The 22,130-nt window shown below is 46.8% G+C and overlaps 1 long non-coding RNA gene across 1 annotated transcript; it reads right to left on the bottom strand.

Annotated features, from left to right (window-relative positions):
• Positions 1–4,553: 4,553 nt before the first annotated feature.
• On the bottom strand, positions 4,554–17,950 carry LOC129492559 (uncharacterized). The gene is made up of 3 exons (XR_008660930.1): positions 17,801–17,950; positions 7,339–7,613; positions 4,554–4,635 (listed from the first exon to the last, which is right to left on the bottom strand). It is a non-coding gene; the product is annotated as an uncharacterized lncRNA (long non-coding RNA).
• Between the last annotated feature and the right edge of the window lie 4,180 nt (positions 17,951–22,130).

Here is a 22,130-nt window from a genome sequence, read left to right as displayed (position 1 = left end):
CAAAGGAAATGTGCAAAGACCCTGAGGCAGGAGTGCACCGAGAGTGGTCCAGGAACAGCAAGCAAGCCGGGGCGCCAGAAGCACAGAGACTGGTAGGAAGTGAAGTCTGAGGCCAGATGCGGTGGCTCACACCTGTAATCCCAGCACTTTAGGAGGCTGAGGCAGGTGGATCACTTGAGGTCAGGACTTCAAGACCCACCTAGCCGACATGGTGAAACCCTGTCTCTACTAAAAATACAAAAATTAGCCGGGTGCGGTGGCGCACACTTATAATCCCAACTTTTCAGGAGGTTGAGGCAGGAGAATCACTTGAACCCAGGAGGCGGAGGTTGCAGTGAGCCGAGATTGTGCCACTGCACTCCAGCCTGGGAGACAAGAGCGAGACTCCATCTCAAAACAAACAAAAAAAAGGAGGTCAGGGAGCTAACAGGAGAATAAGAAGAAGATCTAATTCGAAGGGCTAATCATGCATCCACTCAACTAGTATTCACTGAGTGCTTACTCCATGTCAGACAGAGAGTTGCTGTGAGGATTAAATCAGATAAAGCGAAAGCACAGGCAGCTCCCAGCACACAGTAAGTGCTCAATAAATGTCACCTATTAGAAGAGGACGCCCCTGCACTCTGGACAGGTGGCAGCATAGACACTGCTCAGGAGAACCTGGGTCCTGGCCCTGCTTTCTTTCCTGGGGTAAGGGTGCAGCCTCACTGCTAGGGAACCTGGTTCCAAAACCATTAGTGGTCAAAGTTAGTGCCCAAGTTGCTAGGGAAGTTCCTCCACTGTCAGGTTCAAGCATGTAAAGTTTAGGCCACAGCAAGAGCTCTGCTGCTCTCTCGGCTCTGGAAGGGCCGTAGCTACAAGGAAAGGGATGCAGAAAGCTGACAACCAGGGAGGGAGTCAGGGGAAGGTCATGGCAAATAAACGGACTTGCTCCTGCTCTGGGGAACCACGCTTGTGCAGCCTTGGCTAAGGAATGGGTCACTTATCAGGGTGTGCATGCATGTGTGTATGTGTGTAGGCGTGTGTGTATGTGTGTAAGTGCGTGTGCACGCTCGTGCATGTGGGCACGTGGTCTCTTTTCTCTAAATCTGTAGCCCACCTGCAGTGCTACAATTATCTACTCTCACGCTCCTTGTTCCCACTCAGCCTGGGCACACGCCATACCCAGGTCGGCCACAAGGGGGCTCTCAGCGTTCCCCTTCCCCCTCCTTCCACCCATTAACGCACTGGGCCGCGGTTTGTGGTGGTGGTACACAAAGGGTTAAAAGCGCCACCTTAGAGGCAGGAGGATCGCTTGAAGCCAGGACTTCCAGACCAGCCTGGCCAACACAGCAAGTCCCCCATCGCTACAAAAAAAATTTTTTTTAATTAGCCGGGCAAACCATTCAAACCATCTCTGATGGGCCAAAACTCGGTGATTCGCACAAGAGCCGCTTACAGTCTGTTCACACCTCCGTTTCACGATGTACGGAGAACCCTTTAGGCCAAACTTAAAATGTGTAAGGAGGCAGCTTCAGGCTAAACTTGATTTAACCGGTATGAATGCAGGCACAGGAAAAGACCTGGAAATGATGCTCAAAGGGGTTAATAGCGATAAACTCTGGACAGAAGGAAAGGAAGCTATTATTTTCTTAGTTATGCGTTATCCATATTTTCTAATTTTTCTAAACATGTGAAGATAAAATTGCATTCTTAAAAATAAATAAGACCTCAGAACAACAAAAAGGAATTAAATAAAATACGAAATAGAATATAATCAATACGCTGGGTGCGATGGCTCACGCCTGTAATCCCAGGACTTTGGGAGGCCAAGGCAGGTGGATCACTTGAGGCCAAGAGTTCAAGACTAGCCCGGGCAACATGGCAAAACCCCATCTCTACAAAGAAAAAGAATAGAATCAATCACACACACACACACACACACACACACACACACACAGATTGTCAGGGAAGTGCTTCTCAATCTTTGTAGCGCACATTAATGTCCTGGTCGAATTCAGCAGTTCTGGGATGGGGCCTGGGAGTCTGCATTTCTGACAAGCTCCTGGATGTCGAGGCAGCTGCTCCAAGAATCCCACTCCCTTTAGTGGTAAGGCTAAGGGCTTATTGTAATTTCTATCCTAGTGGCTGTCACAATCCCCTTTCTCTTCCCTCTCAGGTCAGATATCTGTCATGCATTGAAGCATCATTTACAAAAAACAATACTTTGTTGTTGTTTTTTGTGTTTGTTTGTTTGTTTGTTTGTTTGTTTGTTTTTGAGACAGGGTCTCACTGTCGCCCAGGCTGGAGTGCAGTGGTGCAATCTCGGCTCACTGCAATCTCCACCTTCCAGGTTCAAGCGTTTCTCCTGCCTCAGCCTCCCGAGTAGCTGGGATTACAGGCATCTGCCACCAGGCCTAGCTAGGTTTTTTTGTGTGTGTGTACTTTTAGTAGAGACACGGTTTTGCCATGTTGGCCAGGCTGGTTTCAAAGTCCTAACCTCAAGTGATCCACCCACCTCAGCTTCCTAAAGTGCTGGAATTACAGGCAGGAGCCACCATGCCCGGCCATAAAAAACAATATTTAAAATAACTCAAGTATCCATGTATGGGAGACTGGCTACCTGAACCTTGGTATATCCATACAATGGGTGGTGTGCAATAGATGTTTAACAACCAGCTGTCTGAGCGGGAAGCCCTGAGGTAGAGTTTGCCCATATCTGTTATGCACATACTACCACCGTGGCCTATTTCAAGCCACCTATGTGAAATCAATTGGTTCGCAAAATTGCTGAAGGTTTCACAATCAGTTCTTTTGAGCTAGCACACCATCAGCCAGCGGGTGCCAGCACACCCCACTCTACAGCCATAAATAATATAAACAACAATGAGGAAGCTGTCTCTGCACTGATACGGAAAGATCTTCACAATACAATACACTGTAAAGTGGGGGGAAAAAAGCAGATGTAAACCAAAATTAAATTCTAAGGCCCCCTCCTAACCATCTGAATGGACCCCTTCTCTCGGCCACAGCATTCGAAAACTAACCCGAAAAACTAGTTCAAGGCCATGATGGGAAGAGGGAGCAAGACACGCCTTGTTATATCCTCCTCCCTTTTGGAATTATGGATAGACAGGCTCTTTAAGTCTGATAAGAAACATTTGTAATCTATTCTCTCTGAAGCCTGCTACTGGGAGGCTTCATCTGCATAACAAAACTTTGGTCTGGGCTGGCTGGGTGGCTCACACCTGTAATCCCAGCACTTTGGGAGGCCAAGGGGGGCACATCACAAGGTCAGTAGTTCAAGACCAGCCTGGCCAATATGGTGAAACCCTGTCTCTATTAAAAATACTAAAATTAGCTGGGCATGGTAGTGCGTGCCTGTAGTCTCAGCTACTGGGGAGGCTGAGGCAGAAGAACTGCTTGAACCTGGGAGGCGGAGGTTGTAGTGAGCTGAAATTATGCCACTACACTCCAGCCTGGTGACAGAGTGAGACTCCGTCCCAAAAAAAAAAAAAAAGAAAAAAAAAAAAAACTTTGGTCTCTCCAACCCCTTATTGTAACCCAGACATTCCTTTCTATTGATAATAACCCTTCAACCAATTGTCAATCAGAAAATCTTTGAATCTGCCTATGACCTGGAAGCCCCCACTTCCAGTTGTCCTGTCTTTCCGGATCCAACCAATGTACATCTTACGTGTATTGATTGATGCCTTACGTCTCCTTAAAATGTATAAAACCGAGTTGTAGTCCAACCACCTTAGGCACCCATTAGGCACGTGTTCTCAGGATCTCCTGGGGACTGAGTCATGGGCCATTGGTCACTCATATTTGGCTCAGAATAAATCTCTTTAAATATTTTACAGTTTGACTCTTTTCATCAACACAGCCTATAGAAGAGTATGTAGGGTTTGCTACCTGTTGTGTAATTAAGGAGGGGGAACATAAATACACACACACACACACACACACACACACAGTTGCTTGTATTTGCATAAAAACAAAACCAAACAAAAACTGGAAGGCCAGGTGCAGTGGCTCATGCCTGTAATCCTAGGACTTTGGGAGGCTGAGGTGGGTGGATCACCTGAAGTCAAGAGTTCGAGACCAGCCTGGCCAACATGGTGAAACCTCGTCTCCATTAAAAATACAAAAATTAGCCGGGTGTGGTGGCAGCCACCTGTAATCCCAGCTACTCGGAAAGCTGAGGCAGGGGAATCACTTGAACCCAGGAGGCAGAGGTTGCAGTGAGCCGAGATCGCACCATTGCATTCAGAGCTGAACAACAGAGCAAAAACTCTGTCAAAAAACAAAACAAAAAAAACACTGGAAGAAGACACAACAAAGTACTAAATGTGACCATCTACGAGCAGAAGGAGAACACAATGGACAGAGAGATGAAATAGATTAGTGCTTTTTGGAAATATCTTTTTATGTTGTTTTGATTTTTGAGCGATGTAAATATAGCACAGCATCTATTCCAAAAATCAAATTAGGAAAGAAAACACATACAATGCAATCCAGTGACCTTGACATTCTTATTGGAGCCACAGGCAGGAACTGCTCTAGAACTCCTGAGGTGCAAGCCGTCCCATTTCTTTACATTTCTGAATCAAGTCATTCCTCCATTAGTTAGTGTATTAGTCTGTTCTCATGCTGTTGATAAAGACATACCCAAGACTGGGTAATGTATAAAGAAAAAGAGGTTTAATGGACTCACAGTTTCATGTGGTTAGGGAGGCCTCACAATCATGGCAGAAGGCAAAAGGCACTTCTTCCACAGCAGCAGACAAGAGAGAATGAGAGCCAAGCAAAAGAGCCAAGCAAAACCATCAGATCTCATGAGACTTATTCACCACTATGAGAGCAGTAGGGGGGGATCCACCCCCATAATTCAATTACCTCCCACTGGTCTCTCCCATGACACATGGGAATTATGGAAGCTACAATTCAAGATGAGATTTGGGTGGGGACACAGCCAAACCATATCTGTTAGCATAGACAATGAGTTCAACAATGGTCAATTTCCAGAGTCCTCTTCTCTCTGTGGATCTTATAAGCATCTCAGGATTTGGTTCAAATTAAAAAAGATTCAGTCTTCAGTTTGTGTGGTCACCATCCTCACAGTCTCTGTTGAGGCCAAAGGGCACAGGGCCAAGAATACACATTATAGCCTACTGCCTAAATTCAAACCCTGGCTCTGCCGTTCACCAGCTGAGTGACCTTGGGCAAGTCGCTGAACTTCTCTGTGCTCCTAGTTTCCTCATCTGTAAAATGGGGGTAATAGCATAACAAGACCTATGAGTTAGTGTATTTAAGACAGTGAGACTAGGGCCTGGCACTTAGCGAGTGATTGATCATATTTGCTACAGATATTGTCGCCCTGATTGATGCACAATGCCTCTCTCAAAAATCACCCTTTGGGATGGATGACATATGCCCCTCAAAGGTCCTCTCCACTGACACAAGCCTGTTTCAGGCACCGTGAACAATATTCCCAAGGCTTCAGGACTGAAAGTTCAGCCTGCACAGCTCTCACAGAGCCACTCCCACCTGAGACCTGCCACCCTGAAGGGCCCTTTGCAGCAAAGCCCATCCACATCCCCACTCCCTCTGCCTCTGCTTCCCAGACAAGCCAGCTAATTCTCCTGCACCTTGTAGCTTCAAACACCCAGTGTTCTTATCACCCACATCAGAGTCTCCTGAAGTGTCCATTAAAAATGCAGAGTCCTGGGTCCACCTCAAAATCTAGGGGGCAGGAGCCCAGCCAGTTCCTCGGGTTATTATTATGCATACTGGGATTTAAAAACCACTGAGTTTGCAGCAGGGTCCTAGGGAAATGGAAGGAGAGATTTCTCTCATTTCTTTCTGATAAACCAAAAGCAGTGAGAAAAAAAGGGGGGGAAGACCAATTAATTTTCAATAATTCAGTTTCCTGCAATAACTTTGAATCAGTTTAAATTTAATTAAAGTAAATTGTTCCTCAACATGTATTAAGCTACTTTTAATATCAAATAATGATGACCACCCTCACCACTAATTGCAGCCCCCACCACAAATTTGGGCGGCCAGTACTAGGGTATGAGCTTTTTAACCTTCAGAAACTTTCTTGCGCACTCAATCTTGTCAAGAATCCTGAAACAGTGCATCTCATTTTATGCAAATTTGCATTGCATGACTTAGATATGAGGTAATTTAAAAATATTAATAAAGACATGCCGTATGCTCCAATTTTGAAATAATGCACATCTTGCTTTACATGTATCCCTCTGGGAAATTTAGTCTTGAATAATGCATAGCTTCAGGAATGAAGCCCTTGCATAAATCTGATAAAAGCTGATCTATTCAATGGAGAGAGGTGGAAGGGGCACCAGCTAACCATGTCTTCCCCCTCCCTCTGCTGCCCTGGAATCTTCTGCAGGAATCTATGGCCTCAGTAAGAATTGGGTGTTTTGTTTGTTTCTTTGTTTTAGAGACAGGGTCTCACTCTGCTGCCCAGGTTCTGGAGTACAGTGGTGGGATCATAGCTCACTGCATCCCTGAACTCCTGGACTCAAGTGATCCTCCTGCTTCAGCTTCCTAAGTAGATGGGACTACGGGCACATGCCACCATGCCCAGCTAATTTTTTGTAGAGACGGGGTCTCGCTATGTTGCCCAGGCTGGTCTTGAACTCCCGACCTCAAGCAATCCTCCTACCTCAGCCTCCCAAAGTGCTGGGTTTACAGGTGTGAGCCACCATGCCTGGCATTCATTTAGGGCTTTTTTGTTTGCTTGTTTTGTTTTTTTGAGACGGATTCTCACTCTGTCGCCCAGGCTGGAGTGCAATGGCACGATCTGAGCTCACTGCAACCTCTGCCTCCCAGGTCCAAGAGATTCTCCAGCTTCAGTCTCCCAAGTAGCTGGGACTACAGGCACACGTCACTGCGTCTGGCTAATTTTTTTTGTATTTTTAGTAGAGACGGGTTGTCACCATGTTGGCCAGGCTGGACTCGAACTCCTGACCTCAGGTGATCCACCCACCTCGGCCTCCCAAAGCCCTGGGATTATAGGTGTGAGCCACTGCTCCCAGCCAATTTAGTTCCTTAGGTAAGAGTTCTTGAACTGGTCACTCTGCTAAGATCTGTATGTCTATTTTCTCTATCCAAATCTGTTAGGTGCCTACTGTTTACTCACACTGGAATGTGAGTATGTCATGGTAAGATGAACAGCTTCCTTACCTCATGGGGCTTCCATGCTGATCTAGACGCCCCAACAACCTGAGAAGCCAGTATAATTACTGTTCCTATTTCAACATAAGGAAACTGACGCTCAGGCTGAGATTACACAACCAGTAAGTTGTGCAGAAGCCAGATATGAACCCAGGAAGTCTGATTCCAAAGCTTAACAACTGCTGCATATACTGACTGACCAGAAGGGTGTTTGGGAATCCCAGATCCTGGACGAATATCATCCCCTGTCCTTGAAGCATCCCTCTGGGCAGCTCCGCGAATGTGATCCCATTTCCAGTAATGCACTGAGAGAGGAGAGCAATGCTCACATCTCAATGGCCAGGTCTGTGTCACATGACCACCATCCCTGCAAGGGAGCTTGGGAAGGTACTTGCCGAGTACCCATTTGACTGTCCACCACGACTCTGCAAAAACAAAAAAGGAAACAAACAAACAAACAAACAAAAACATATACAGGTTGAATAGCCCTTATCTGACATGCTTAGAACCAGAAGTATTTCAGATTTTTTTCAGATTTTGGAATATTTACAAATATATAATGAGATATCTTGGGGCTGAGACCCAAGGCTAAACAGGAAATTCATATATGTTTCATACACACCTTGTACACATAGCCTGAAGGTAATTTTATATAGTATTTTAAATAATTTTATGCAGGAAACAAAGCTCAGACTGTGTTTTGACTGTGACCGGTCGCATGAGGTCAGGTATGGAATTTTCCACATGTGCCATCATGTCAGCGCTCAAAAAGTTTTAGGTTTTGGAGTATTTTGGATCTTGACTTTTTGGATTAGGAGTGTTCACCCTGTGAACTGGGCATATCATAAGGGGCTGGGCATGGTGACTCACACCTCTAATCCCAGCACTTTGGGAGGCCAAGGCAGCAGGATCTCTTGAGCCCAGGAATTCAAGACCAGTGTGGGCAACATAGAGAGACCTTATCTCTACAAAAAATAAAAAATTAGTCAAGTGCGGTGGCTCATGCCCATAATCAAAGTACTTGGGGAGGCTAAAGCTAGAGAATCACTGAAACCTAGGAGATCGAGGCTGCAGTGACCCATGATCACACCAGTGCACTCCAGCCTGGGCAACCGAGCAAGACACTGTCTCAAAAAAATTAATTTAAAATAAAATTAAAATTAAATTTAAATTTAAAAATCAAAAATTACAAAATTAATATTGGAAGGAAGAAATGAATATTGGGTAAGTAATTTCAAGTGTCTGCCACAGAAAGAATGCTGGAGGAGGAGTCTTGAGGAATGAGTGGGAAGAAGTTGAACAAGAGTGTGGGAAAAGCCAAAGGGTCAGCACAGTTAAAATTCCAGGAATAGGAGAAGGTGTGTGTTGACTTTGGAGACTCAGAGAAGAAAGTGGAGTGACTGAGAGCTGCAGGCAGACATCAGAATGGAAGCCAAGGCTCCTGGGCACCTGCCAGGAGGAAACATCACCAGACCCTCCCATTCCCAGCAGGCAGGGCCCCAGATAGGTAAGGGGGAAGGGCCAGTGCTTCTCACTGCACATGCATGGACTTTGCATATGTGAAACTGGCCCCACTTTCCAACAATCTGGATGCCCATAGAACTGAAGCTTAATAAACTGACATTCGTATAATAAGATGTGTCTGGGCTGGGCATGGTGGCTCATGCCTGTAACCTCAGCACTTTGGGAGGCCAAGGCAGGTGGATCACCTGAGGTCAGGAGTTTAAGACCAGCCTGGCCAACATGATGAAACCCCATCTCTACTAAAAATACAAAAAATTAGCCAGGCATGGTGGCAGGTGCCTGTAATCCCAGCTACTTGGGAGGCTGAGGCAGGAGATTCTTTTGAACCCAGGAGACGAAGGTTGTGGTGAGCCGAGATCGTGCCATTGCACTCCAGCCTGGGCAACAGATGGAAACACTGTCTCAAAAAAAAAAAAAAAAAAATGCCTGCTGCCTGTTGACCAGCTTCTCTTCCTTATCCCACTTGTTTTTCTTCCCCACTATATAAACCCCTAACTTTAGTTGGAGGGGAGAGATGGACTTGAGGTTTGTCTCCCTCTCTCCAGCTGACATCACCTGTAATATGTAATATAAATAATGTATGATAAATGTAATAGTATAAACATTGAATATAATAAAGCCTTCTTCCATGGCAATACTTGTTGTCTCAGTGATTGGCTTTCTGTGCAGCAGACAATGGGACCTAGACCAAAACCGTAGTGTTGGGTAACATATGGACGAGCCACTCCCACACTGATGTGTTGAGCTCCCCATCAGTTAAGCCTCTTATTCAAAAGGGCATGGCATTTCTTCCTCAGAGTGGCCTGTATTCTATGAAACATTATGTTTCACTTTGTTTCTACAAAGCTGACCCAAAGATTTTCTTGTTCTTCTTGCTTTGAATTCTGCATCTATTTAGAGCTCTGTGTGCTACTGTGGATAAAGCAAAATGGCAAGTTGCACTGGGATCCTGTTGTTTGAGGAGAGTGGAGCATCCCTGCTGCATGCCTGGGAAACAGCAGATGTTGAGTAAGTGATCATCACACCTGGGGTGGGCTCTCGGGCCTACTTGCCTTGTTATCACTAGTGACTTGGATTTACCTGCTTTTAAAAGAATCTTTGGCCTCAAGAGTCCTATTTTTCCACCATGAGTATTTAGGGGATTACCCAAAGGGTACCTGCATGTACTCACAATACATCTGAGCCCCCTGGGAGCAGCTGCTACCTCACCAGGTACCCCCCATCACCCCACACCTCCCGACATCACTGCTGTGTGGTGCTCTGCAGCAGGGAAGGGAAGTAGGGGAAGAAAACCATTTGTTTGTTTTTCTTTTTTAGAGATAGAGTCTTCCCACTGCAATCGTAGCCCACTGCAGCCTTGAACTCTTGGGCTCATGGGATCCTCCTGCCTCAGCTTCCCCGAGTAGCAAGGACTACAGGCATGTGACACCACACCTAACTAATTTTTTTATGTTTTTAGAGACAAGGCCTCTCTGTGTTGCCCAGGCTGATGTTGAACTCCTGGCCTCACATGATCCTCCCACCTCAGCCTCCTAAATAACTGGGATTTGAGGTAGGAGCCACTGCGCCCAGCTAGACTTTTTAAAAATGTACTGTGTCACAGTGGCCTCATATCAAAGCCACTTTGGCCCCGTGTGTTCCAGTGTTTGCTGAAACCACTCTTTCTGTCTTTAATTTCAGCTCTCTCCAACCCTGGAATGAGACAGCCTCGCACAGGGTGGAGCAGCCAGAAAGAGCTGAGTAGCCTCTTTAGCTTTAACAATAGAAATTTTCTTGATTATGGTAGACCCTCAGAGATATCTCTTCCAGCTCAGGATCAGTTCTCTTCCCTGGAAACTGCCAATGGGAGGGACCTTATCAGAAATATTAGCACTGTGTAATTCTACTCCCTGGACACAGCGATTAGACCAGGCATGGCCAACTGACCCAAGTTGAGCCAACCAGATTTATTTCTCATAAGAATTCAGTGCTGGGGCCAAGATAAATGGGGCTAATTTCTGCGATGGCTGAAGCTTGTAGCCTTGGGGGCTGTGAAATATGGCCTCCATATGAACAGAAAATCTGAGAAAGTATATCTGTGTGGATGGACAGAGAGAAACAGAGATGAGATGTAGAAAGCCAGACATGGTGGCATGCACCCGTAGTCCCAGCTACTCAGGAGGCTGAAGTGAAAAGATTCCTTGAGCCCAAGAACTCAAGACCAGACTGGGCAACATAGCAAAAGCTGTCCCTCAAAACAAAAAAATATATATATTGTGCTTCTTTATTAAATTTATTTTCAACCTAAGAAAGCTGAATGAAGAAACAGCAACAACTACAACCCGAAAAAAGAGAGAGAAAAGGCACACTGATACCTTTCCACTTCCCAGCTCCAGGCCTTTCTTAAGACTCAGGGATATCCCTGCCTTAATTTTCATGAGACACCTCCATATCCTAGTCAGAGTCGTTGGTTGCCAGCAACAGACTCCACTATGGCTGCTTTAGGTCACAAAGGCATTCATCAAAGGACATTCATCAAGTCTCCAGAAGAACCAGAGAATCAAGCTTGGACCCCACAAAGCCAGAAGTCCCCAAATTACACTGCAAGAATGCTGCAACCAAGCCCCTACAACTACCTTGCCCACTGCTAGTGCCAGGCCCCTCCTCACGCTGTTCCTGAGAACTGGGTCCTGTACTCCTGCTGCAAGGAAAGCTGCAAAACAGCACTCCTGACTTCTGACATGGAGAGGCAGGGCCCCGAAATAAAGAGACTCCCCACAGCTATTCAAAAGAAACCACACTGGCCAGGAGCAGCAATGCATGCCTGTAGTCCCAGCTACAAGGGCAGCTGAGGCAGGAGAATCGCTTGAGCCCAGGAGTTCAAGTCTAGCCTGGGCAACATAGCAAGACCCCACCTGTTAAAAAAAAAAGGAAGAAAGAAAGAAATAACATAACCACATTGCATTACACATGTCTGCTACATCATTGTAGTAACTTCTGGCTGCAACAGTCTTATGATAAAACTCTGTGCCCCAGCTCTGATCACTGGAACAGGCTGGACAGGTCCATTTTCTTGCCAGGGTGAGACCAAGGAGGTGCCCAGGATGGAAAATTTAAGGAGGCCCTCACTCTCAGGCTCATGAAAGTGCAGGGTCGGCTCCTGAGAGTGGGGCCTCCTTAAATGTTGTGCCCTGGCTGCCTCACTTGCCTTATCCTCCTCCAGGCCCTGCTTCTTGCTGCTCCTAAAGGCCTCTGTCCTCCAGATATTTCTCAGTCCTCCTGCAAACGCAGATGGGTGGCCCACGCCCACTACTGTTCCGGGCATATGCTAACATGCCCAAGTCCACTTAGAATCCACTGGAATCTCTGGTACATTTGTTTGATGTACTAATTAGTTAATAATGGGCCAGATACAGTGGCTCACACCTGTAATCCCAGTACTTTGGGAGGCTGAGGCAGGAAGATCGCTTAAGCCCAGGAGTTGGAGACAAGCCTGGATGACATAGTGAGACCAGCATCGCTACCAAAAAATTTTTTTTAATTACCTGGGCATAGTAACTTGTAACCTTGGGAGCTCGGAAACATGGTCCCCATATGAACAGAAAATCTGAGAAAGCAAATCTGTGTGGGTGGACAGAGAGAAACAGAGATAAGAGGTAGTAATGTGGGCAAGATGGCACATGCCTGTAGTCCCAGCTGTTTAGGAGGCTGAGGTGGGAGGATCACTTGAGCCCAAGAGGTTGAGGCTACAGTGAGGTATGATTGCACCACTGCACTCCAGCCTGGGTAACAGAGCAAGACCGTGTCTCTAAGAAAGATAAAAACAAAATAAAATAAAAAATTAACAATGATAACAGAAAACACTTCTTGCACACTTACCTTGTGCCAAGCACACAGGTGTTTCATCAACACCACAGCTCTAGGCAGTATTCACTACCATTATCCCTGTTTTCCACCTTCTGAGGCATAGACAGGTGAAGGGGCTTGCCAAGATCACACAGCAAGGAGTAGCACCAGGATTTGGACCCAAATCTCCCCACTGCCCCTACCAAGCCCCTTCAAGGAAAGCAGTTCCCTGCCTTTGAAAGCCAAGGAAACGGTGGAAATGACAAGTGTTAACCCACTCAGGGCATATTAGAATGACTGTGGAGCTATAGAATCCTCGGCCCTTAAATCCACTAATTACAGTTACAATCAATGGCATTAGTGTAAGTGCTCATTCTATTACCAAGACGGTGACAGTGGAGCCCACCAAGCCCACCCACTCCACCAACCACAGGCTCTTGAAATGAACTGAAATCTGCCTACTTCTGACCGGTCATTTGGGGCCAGATTCAGGCCTCCAGGCTCAGCGTCTCTTTCCTCTCTGTGGCCTGGCCTGGAGGACAGGTTGTTTTCTTCAGAATTGCCACCCAGACCCAAAAGACAACAGCCTTCCAGGGGCCCCACACAACCTTGGCGATGGGAAGCAGATTTTTGCCATTTTCTTCTTTCAGCCAAGGGACATTTAATTAAGGCTCACAAAACCCGCCTAACATATGATCATAATTACATCAGCATATTGGGGCTGGGAAGCTTTAAAGCCTAGTTACAAGTTGGTCAAAGACAGGCATGCAGAGGCCTGGAGAGGGACGGGAGAGAGGGGAAAATGTACTCTCTGGTGACGCCAAAGCAAAGCCAGTAAGGGAACGGTGGGTGGGATTTGCCTGTGGGATAAGGGAAGGGGAAAGGCAGAAGCTGGGCTCTGGGGCATGTTTTGATATTGGAGAAACTCACACGTTTTACAGTATGCACTTCTGCTCAAAGCAACTGTTTAGGCAGGGAATGGTGGTGAATAAGGCATGAATGAGACAGCCCAGTAATCACTGATGATGGCAATGACGGAAAACACAAATCACAGTTCCTTTCATCAGCACGTTTACATCTTTGGCATTTAACATGAGCCTAAAGCCCAGGAGAGACTCAGACAGTGTTCGTGACTTGTGCAGGGTTGTATTGGTGCTGGTGAAAATATTGGTGATGGCGGCCAGGAACCGTGGCGCACACCTGTAATCCCAGCACTTTGGGAGGCCGAGTCAGGGAGCATCGCTTGAGGCCAGGAATTCAAGACCAGCCTGGGCAACATAGCGAGACCCCATCTCTACAAAAAAAAAAAAAAAAGTTTTTAATTAGCTGGGAGAGTGTATACTCAGGGCAAATTGAACGTATGCTTCCAGGTTAAAAAAATTAAAAAATAAATAAAAATTAGCCACGCATGGTCATCGCACGTGCCTGTTGCCTGGGAGTTTGACATTCTAATAAGTTATGATCATGCCACTGCGCTCCAGTCTGGGCAACAGAGCAAGAACCTCTACCTTAAAAAAAGATAGTTGGGGGGACAACAGTGATGGCAAGTGCAGTGGAATGATCGTGACAGGGCTGGGTGTGATGAATGAAGTTGATCACTGAAAGGTGGTGTGAATGGTGATGTGAACAGGCTCATAGAGTCGGGTAGTGATGAGGGCAGTGCAGGTGGAGATAGTGGCAGGAGAGAGGCAGTCATGGCAGGGGGATGGAAGGATTGATGATGCTGGTAGCAGTGGTGATGAGGGTGTCAGGAAGACGGTAGACATGGTGACATTGACAGTTTGGTGATGGCTCGGTGGTGGTGGTAGTGCCCAGGGTGATGGTTATTGTCATGGTCATAACACAGAAAGGACGGTGGGCTGGTGATGGGCTGGTAGTGACATACTATGAGGAGGACAGTGGTGCATAGGGGCCCATGCTGAATGACGATGGTGATACTAGGGTGGTGATGATGGGGGTGGTGACAATGGTAAGGGAAGAAAGATGAAGGAGGATGGAGGAGGGAGGGAGGGAAGAAGGATCCTGGAGCCCCTGCATCATCAGTCTATGGACAGGAGCTTAGTTCCGTTTCTTGCCCTTTGGTCACTAGAAGTCAAAAAGCTCACTGTCTGCCAGGCCAGGGACCCTTCCCGTGCCACCACTTTGACTGAAACGCACAATCCTGCCCTGCAACAATACCCTTCCTGGTGGGAGGATTGGCACAGACTGGGTTTCATGAATGCATACACACCCTCCCTCTCGCTATTGTCTAAACCATCAATTAAGTTCCCTGGGGAGTAAAGACAGCAGTACCACGTGGTAGTTAAGAATCCGGGCTCTGGAGTCCTCTTTGATTTAAATTCTCGATTGTGCTGTGTGACCTTGGATGAGTTGTTTAACCTCTCTGAGCCTCAGTTTCTTCATATGTAAGATGAAGCTCATAGCAGCACCTGCCACCCAGAATTGTAGTGACAAGGATGGGAGACGATGCTGTGAAACACGTGGCCCATCGGGAGTTATGGCTCAGTGCCCCATGGGGAGTCAGTGATGTTGGTTACCATTGTTATCATCTGCCACTACTTTTGGAAAAGCAGGAGGGAGGCTGGGCATGGTGGCTCATGCCTGTAATCCCAGCACTTTGGGACACCGAGATGGGTGGATCACCTGAGGTCAGGAGTTCAAGACCAGCCTGACCAATATGGTGAAACCCCATCTCTACTAAAACTACAAAAATTAGCCGGGCATGGTGGCATGCACCTGTAATCCCAGCTACTCTCTACTTGGGAGGCTGAGGTAGGAGAATCACTTGAACTGGGGAGGCAGAAGTTGCAGTGAGCTGAGATCGTGCCACTGCACTCCAGCCTGGGCAACAGAGCGAGACTCTGTCGAAAAGAAAAAAAGAAAAGAAAAGAAAAGAAAAGAAAAGAAAAGAAAAGAAAAGAAAAGAAAAGAAAAGAAAAGAAAAGAAAGAAAAGAAAAGAAAAGAAAAAAGAAAAGAAAAGCAGGAGGGAGATACAATAGAATCTGATCTCCAGGATTCTGGGAGATGAGGGAGTTGGCATCAAAGTCCCCTTTTCCCAGACTCTGCAAGCTCTTCAGCGCCATCTGTCTGTGCAGACACACTCAGCAGGTCACAAGAGGCAGGCTGCTTGCACAGCAGCCGCTGCAGAAGTTAGGCCGGAACCCCATCACAACGGGCATCAATGAGTCAAGCTGGTTTGCCTCTGGCTAGAGACGGTAGGGACAGGCTCTCCACTAGAGCAGTCTGGTGGTGTAATTTAAGCTCCCCTCTTGCGTACCTAGTCTCCAAATCCGATCATAGCCCTCTGGAAGTTCTGTGATCTATTGAATCATGTTGTATTCTTCCTCTACTTAAGTTTGCTGGTGTGGTTTCTGTAATTTGCAACAAAGAATCTTGAGTGATAAAGCTGAGTTCTAGCCTGACCGATAAAGCTGAGTTCTGGCCAGGCATGGTGGCTCATGCCTGTAATCTCAGCATTTGGGAAGTCTAAGGCATGGTTGCTTGAGGCCAGGAGTTCAAGACCAGCCTGGGCAACATAGCAAGACTCTGTCTCCACAAATTAAAAAAACACAAAAATTGGCCAGGCACGGTGGTGCATGCCAGTGGTCCCCGCTACTTGGGAGGCGGAGGTGGGATGATCACTTGAGCCTAGGAGAGCAAGGCTGTGGTGAGCTATGATCGCACCACTGCACTCCAGCCTGGGCAACAGAGTGAGATCTTGTCCCCCGCATCCAAAAAAAAAAAGCTGAGTTCTAGGGCTTTGAGTCTGTCTCTCTTGATCAGAAACTGTCCTTGTTCAAGCTGCAGTTTCATGCCCTAAACTCTCTGCAAGGGGGCACTGTCTGGAGAGCCTTGGTAGGCCAAGCCCCAGAGGACTGGGCAGTAGTTACTGCTACATTCATTTTCAATCAACCAAAATGTATGGAAAGCCTGTTACGCATCAAGTACCCCACAGTCCACTGGAAAAGTGTCACTATGGCATTAGTGTATGGTGCATGCTGTGACAGGAGCCACAGAAAGAATAGTGATAATGTCACCTGACACTTATTTAGTTCCTGCCATGTAATTCTAAGGACATTTGACTCTTAAACAATGCAGGTGTTGGGGCACAAAACCCCCACACAGTTGAAGTCTTAGTATAACATTTTTTTCCCAGAAATGGTGTCTCACTCTATCACCCAGGCTGGAGTGCAGTGGCACAATCCCAGTTTACTACAGCCTCCGATTCCTGGGCTCAAGGAATCCTCTCGTCTCAGCCTCCCAAGTAGCTGGAATTACAGGCTCATACCACCAACCCTGGCTAATTCTTTTTACTTTTTGTAGAGACAGGGTCTCAGTTGCCCAGGTCAGTCTCAAACTCCTATGCTCACGCAATCCTCCTACCTCAGCCTCCCAAAGTGCTGGGATTACAGCTATGAGCCACCACACCCAGCCTCAACTGTACTTTAATTCACTTAATTTCTACTAAACTTAATTCCCACTTTATTATGAGATAAACAATATTATTATTCTCATTTTACAGATGAGGAAATTGAGGCAGAGGGAAGGTAAGCTACTTTCCCAAAGTCTCATGGCTTATTCGTGATAGGACAAGACTTGAGGCCAAGCAGTCTAACTGGGTTCAGCTCTTAACCACTCAAGTATACTGTTTCTCTAAGGCTATTTAGTGGCACACAATAGAGGCACCTAACCTGGTCTTGGGGAACAGAGGAGCAAGGGAAGTTTGCCTGAAAGCACTGTTGTCTACCCTAAGGCCTAAAAGATCAGTAAGAGACAGTGAGGTGAAGAGATGGGAAAACAGTGATCTTAGCAGAGGGAACAGGATGTACAAAGGCCTGGAGGTGAGAGAAAGCTACAGCTAGCACCACTCATTTTTCTGAGCTCTTTCAAATATGAAAGTTTATGGAGAGTATAAAAATATAAGCTGGGTATGGTGACATGCACCTGTAGTTCCAACTACTCTGAAGGCTGAGGCTGGGAGATTGCCTGAGCCCAGGAGTTCAAGGTCAGCCTGGGCAACATAGTGAGACCTCGTCTCAAAAAAAAAAAAAAAAAAAGAAAGAAAGAAAAAGAAAAGAAAAAAGAAAAAGAAAAATATAGATAACAAGGGAATCTATAATTTTTTTTTTGCTTACTATGTGCATATTAGTCAGGATGAGTAATACTAGCTGCTGTAACAAACAAACCTACTAGGTGCATATTAGTCAGGATAAGTAATACTAGCTGCTGTAACAAACAAATCACAAAATGTCAAAGATTTACATGCTAACTGTTGATTTCTCCCTCATGAAGAGTCCCACGTGGAGACTCCCAGCAGCCACCCATGTTGAGCTTCCAAAGCTGCTACTCACAAACCAGGCTGCTTCTATCTGTGGATCTGCCATATTCTAGGGTAAGCATCTGCAAACTTTTCTATAAAGGGCCAGATAGTAGAAGTTTTTGCCTTTGTAGGTCACAGGGTCTCTGACACAGTGACTGCACTCTGCCCTTACAGCACAAATGCACCAACGAGGAATACACAAATGAATGGATGTGGCTGTGCTCCAATAGAACTTTACTTACGAAATCAGACCACAGGCAGGATCTAGCTCATGCACCATAGTGTGCCAACCCTGTCTTGGGTATTAGTGTCTTCTGCCGAATCCTCACATCCAGCCAGCAGGCAGGGGAAGAGTAGAAGGGGTTTCGTGGGGAAGGTTTCAGTAGGTCAGCTCTGGAAGTAATGACATTACTCACGCCTGCACTCTACTGGCCAGAACTTGGTCACATAGCCACATGTGACAGCAACGTGGGCTAGAAAACATAGATTATGTACCCAGGAGGAAAAGGAAGGGGACTTTGGTGAATGCACAGGAGTCCCTGCCATGCACACTTTATGTATTAATACATCCTCTCACTCACTAAGAGATAGGAAGGAAGAAGTTATAAGTGGCCCCATTATACAGGTGAGCTTATTGAGGCTTGAGGAGGCCTAGAGACTAGCTGAGGTCACAGAGTCAGTGGAAATGTCTGTCTATAATTAACCTCCACAAGCAGAGTCTTGAGGGTGAAGATAAAAAGGCACATAACTCGGGCTGGGTGTGATGGCTCACACCTGTAATCCCAGCACTTTGAGAGGCCGAGGCAGGTTGATCACGAGGTCAGGAGTTCAAGACCAGCCTGGCCAATATGGTGAAACCCCGTCTCTACTAAAAATACAAAAATTAGCCGGGCATGGTGGTGTGCGCCTGCAGTACCAGTTACTTGGGAGGCTGGGGCAGAAGAATCACTTGAACCCGGGAATCAGAGGCTGCAGTGAGCTGAGATCACACCACTGCACCCCAGCCTGGCTGACAGTGACAAAGCAAGACTCTGTCTCAAAAAAAACAAAAAAAGGCAAGTAACTCAATCTTAGGGGAGGGGAGCTCCACAAAGGGCCATGAGTTTGGGCTAAAACCTGCCTAAGCCACAAACCTAGGTGCTGTGCTGATTTTTCCCTATCCCTCACCTAATACAGCTTGTAAATCCAGGCAAGAGGAGCCGCACACCTTGGAGGACACTGGGCGGCTCCCCCCGACCCCCACATCCTAGCACAGAACCCAGGGGAGTCAGAGAAGACCTGATGCAAACCTGGCCTTCCAGGTCACTATGAAGAGAGATTTCTCAGGGCAGGAGGACAGAACGGATTTCATGTCATAGTGTTGTTAGCTTGATGTATAACTTGTAAATACTGCACAGAGGGTATGTGGACCTCCATTTACACACTGAGCCTCAGCCTGCCAAGAGCGGGGTTGAGGGTTGCTCTTGGTCCCCCCCAGGCACAAGGCAACGACCCTGAAGCCAGACCACCTGGATCTGAACCTCAGTTCTGCCACTGCCCAGCTGTGGGCTCTCGAGTAATTTACTTAGCCCTTTTGTCTCAGTATCCCCACGTTAAAATGAAGATAATAATAATTCTAACCTCATAGGGCTGTGGTGGGGATTTAACTGAGTTAAAATTTGAAAAGCGACCCGGCATGGTGGCTCATGCCTGTAATCGCAGCACTTTGGGAGGCCAAGGCGAGAGAATCACTTGAGCTTAGGAGTTCAAGACCAGCCTGGGCAACATGGCAAGACCCCTGTCTCTATAAAATACAAAAAAATTAGCCAGGTGGTGGCGCACCTTGTAGTCCCAGCTACTAGGAGGCTGAGGATGGAGGATTGATTGCTTGAGCCCAGGAGTTTCTTCAATCTAGCAGACAGAGCAAGACCTTGTCCTAACAAAATAATAATAATAATTTGAAAAGCACTTAGAATTGTGCCTGGCATGTAGTAAACGTTCTGTTAAATAAATAAATCGCCCCCCTGCCCAGCCCGCTGCTGCAGATCCCAGCCTCTCCACTCATCTGGAGGGCAACATCAAGTGAGTAACCAATGTCATCAGCTTGTGGCGTTTCTTCTCTCTCTGAAAGTCTTAGCCCTGAGGTGGCAGTTACTGTCTCTTGCTGGTCCTGCAAAGCAACCTGTTCAAATGCCAACTGCCACATGTCACCTTAGCTGGCAGAAGTTGTTCCACCTGGTAATAGCCCAGAAATTATGATGCTTTGCTGTTCTACACGGAAGTACAGGCTGGGGCTATTTGTAAGCTTTGGCACCTGCCACTCTCGGCAAAGCAGATGGCAGAGATAAAAATCCAGGGCCAGGCAGGCTGATAAAGAGCTGGCCTTCATTACACAGGATGTGGTTGAAATGCATCAGATCTTTCCTGCTGCAGACAGATCCAACTGCCCTCCCACGCCTGGCTGAGGAGGGGCGCAATGGATGGAGCATATTATCTCTTCTGTCTCATTCAGCTTCTGGTGAATGGAAAGGGATGGGCAGGAGGTGACCCAGGAAGGGGCTCAAGGTCAACCTCAGCCTCAGTCCAACCCTAAAATCCTCCCCCAGATTCCAGACCCTGGACCCTTCTCTCCTCAAGTAAGGAGGAGATATTAATTGGTCCATTCTGGTTGAATGTCAATGTCATAGATCAGGTGGTTCTCAGGCGGGGCTGCATATTAAAATGACCTGGGAGATTTTTAAAATGCTTGTGTTCTGACCTTACTCCATGAAAGTGAATCAGACCCTCTTAGGGTGGGGACCTGACATTGGTCATTTTAAAAATCTCACCAGGTGATTTAAATGCGCAGTCATGGGTGAAAGCCTTGGACGTAGATTTCAATTCTGATTAAACCTTCACTATCATATACCTGCCCTGGCCAGGCTGTGGTATTTTATTTCATCCTCACAGATAATCTGACAAGATGGGTCTTATCATCTTGGTATTACAATAAACCAAGGCTCAGAAGAGAAACAATTCAGCCAAGTGCATGGCAAATGCACCTGAGAGCAAGCACTTAACTGGAGCAATATCCTGAGAATGACCCTATGGTCTAAGAAGAATGTGTGTTCAGAGTTCCAAGCTAAGGAATCTGGGAGTGGCCAAAGTGTAGATTCATTCCTTACCTACGAGGAACATCTGAAACCCAGCCTATCCCATGAAACATAGGCCATACGGGAGATGGAGGCTCTTTGTTTTGGGTTAAATGAAGGCTGTCAGGAGGAGGTTGTTAGGGGTGCTAGTGCACTAAGTGAAATTGCTAGAGTGCTAAGTGGAAATACTATATAATCTGCAAGCTTTTTACAAATGGTAGTGGTTCTCCTGTCTAGCCCGCCACCACTGGACTGCCCAGTATGTAAGTCCCCTTAATAAACCCTATATCTTGTTCGCTGGCTCCAGTTCTCTTCTTCAGCCTCTTTTTATTTTATTTTATTTTTTTGAGATGGAATCTCGCTTTGTCACCCAGGCTGGAGTGCAGTGGCAAGATCTCAGCTCACTGCAACCTCGCCTCCCAGGTTCAAGCCATTCTCCTGCCTCAGCCTTCTGAGTAGCAGAGGTGAGAGGTGCCCACCAACACACCCAGCTAATTTTTGTATTTTTAATAGAGACGGGGTTTCACCATGTTGGCCAGGCTGGTCTTGGACTCCTGACCTCAAGTGATCCGCCCACCTTGGCCTCCCAACATGCTAGGATTAGCATGCAAGCCACCACACCCAGCCCTTCGGCCTCTTGAACATGGTCCCTTCCCTACTGAAATCAATAGAAGTGTGGCACAACACCAAGGTCACACGGCCAAAAGTAGCAGCAATAGTCTTAAAACTCCACCTTCAGGGTCCCCTGTCACCTCTAACGTAGCTTCCCACGCCTAGATTATGGAAGCCTGACTGACAATGTTCACCTTACTATTCTCAGGTTTTTCCATTCTGCTTCTCCCCTCTTCTTCTGTGGAAGCCCAGGAAACACTGTGCTGAGGAATTAAGAGGCCTGGGATTGAATGCCAGTTCCACAGCTTTGCAACTATGTTAATAACATCTCCTTCTGGGGTTTAAATGGCACTAATGCATGCAAAGAGCCTAGGCGGAGGCCACCATGTGGTCACGAATCTCATTTCCAGTTTCCTCCGGGGACCTAGATAGACTACACATCTCCCAGCCTTCCTTGCAGTCAGGCATGATCATGTGACCGAGTTATGGCCAGTGGAAGTGAGCAGAAGTGACATCATCGCTTCTAGGCCCCACCCATTAGAGCCTCCCA

Source organism: Symphalangus syndactylus, chromosome 11 (assembly GCF_028878055.3).
Source record: "Symphalangus syndactylus isolate Jambi chromosome 11, NHGRI_mSymSyn1-v2.1_pri, whole genome shotgun sequence".
Taxonomy (NCBI): Eukaryota; Metazoa; Chordata; class Mammalia; order Primates; family Hylobatidae; genus Symphalangus; species Symphalangus syndactylus.
Note: the sequence above shows the minus strand (reverse complement) of the source record. Positions and strands in the feature narration are given on the sequence as shown.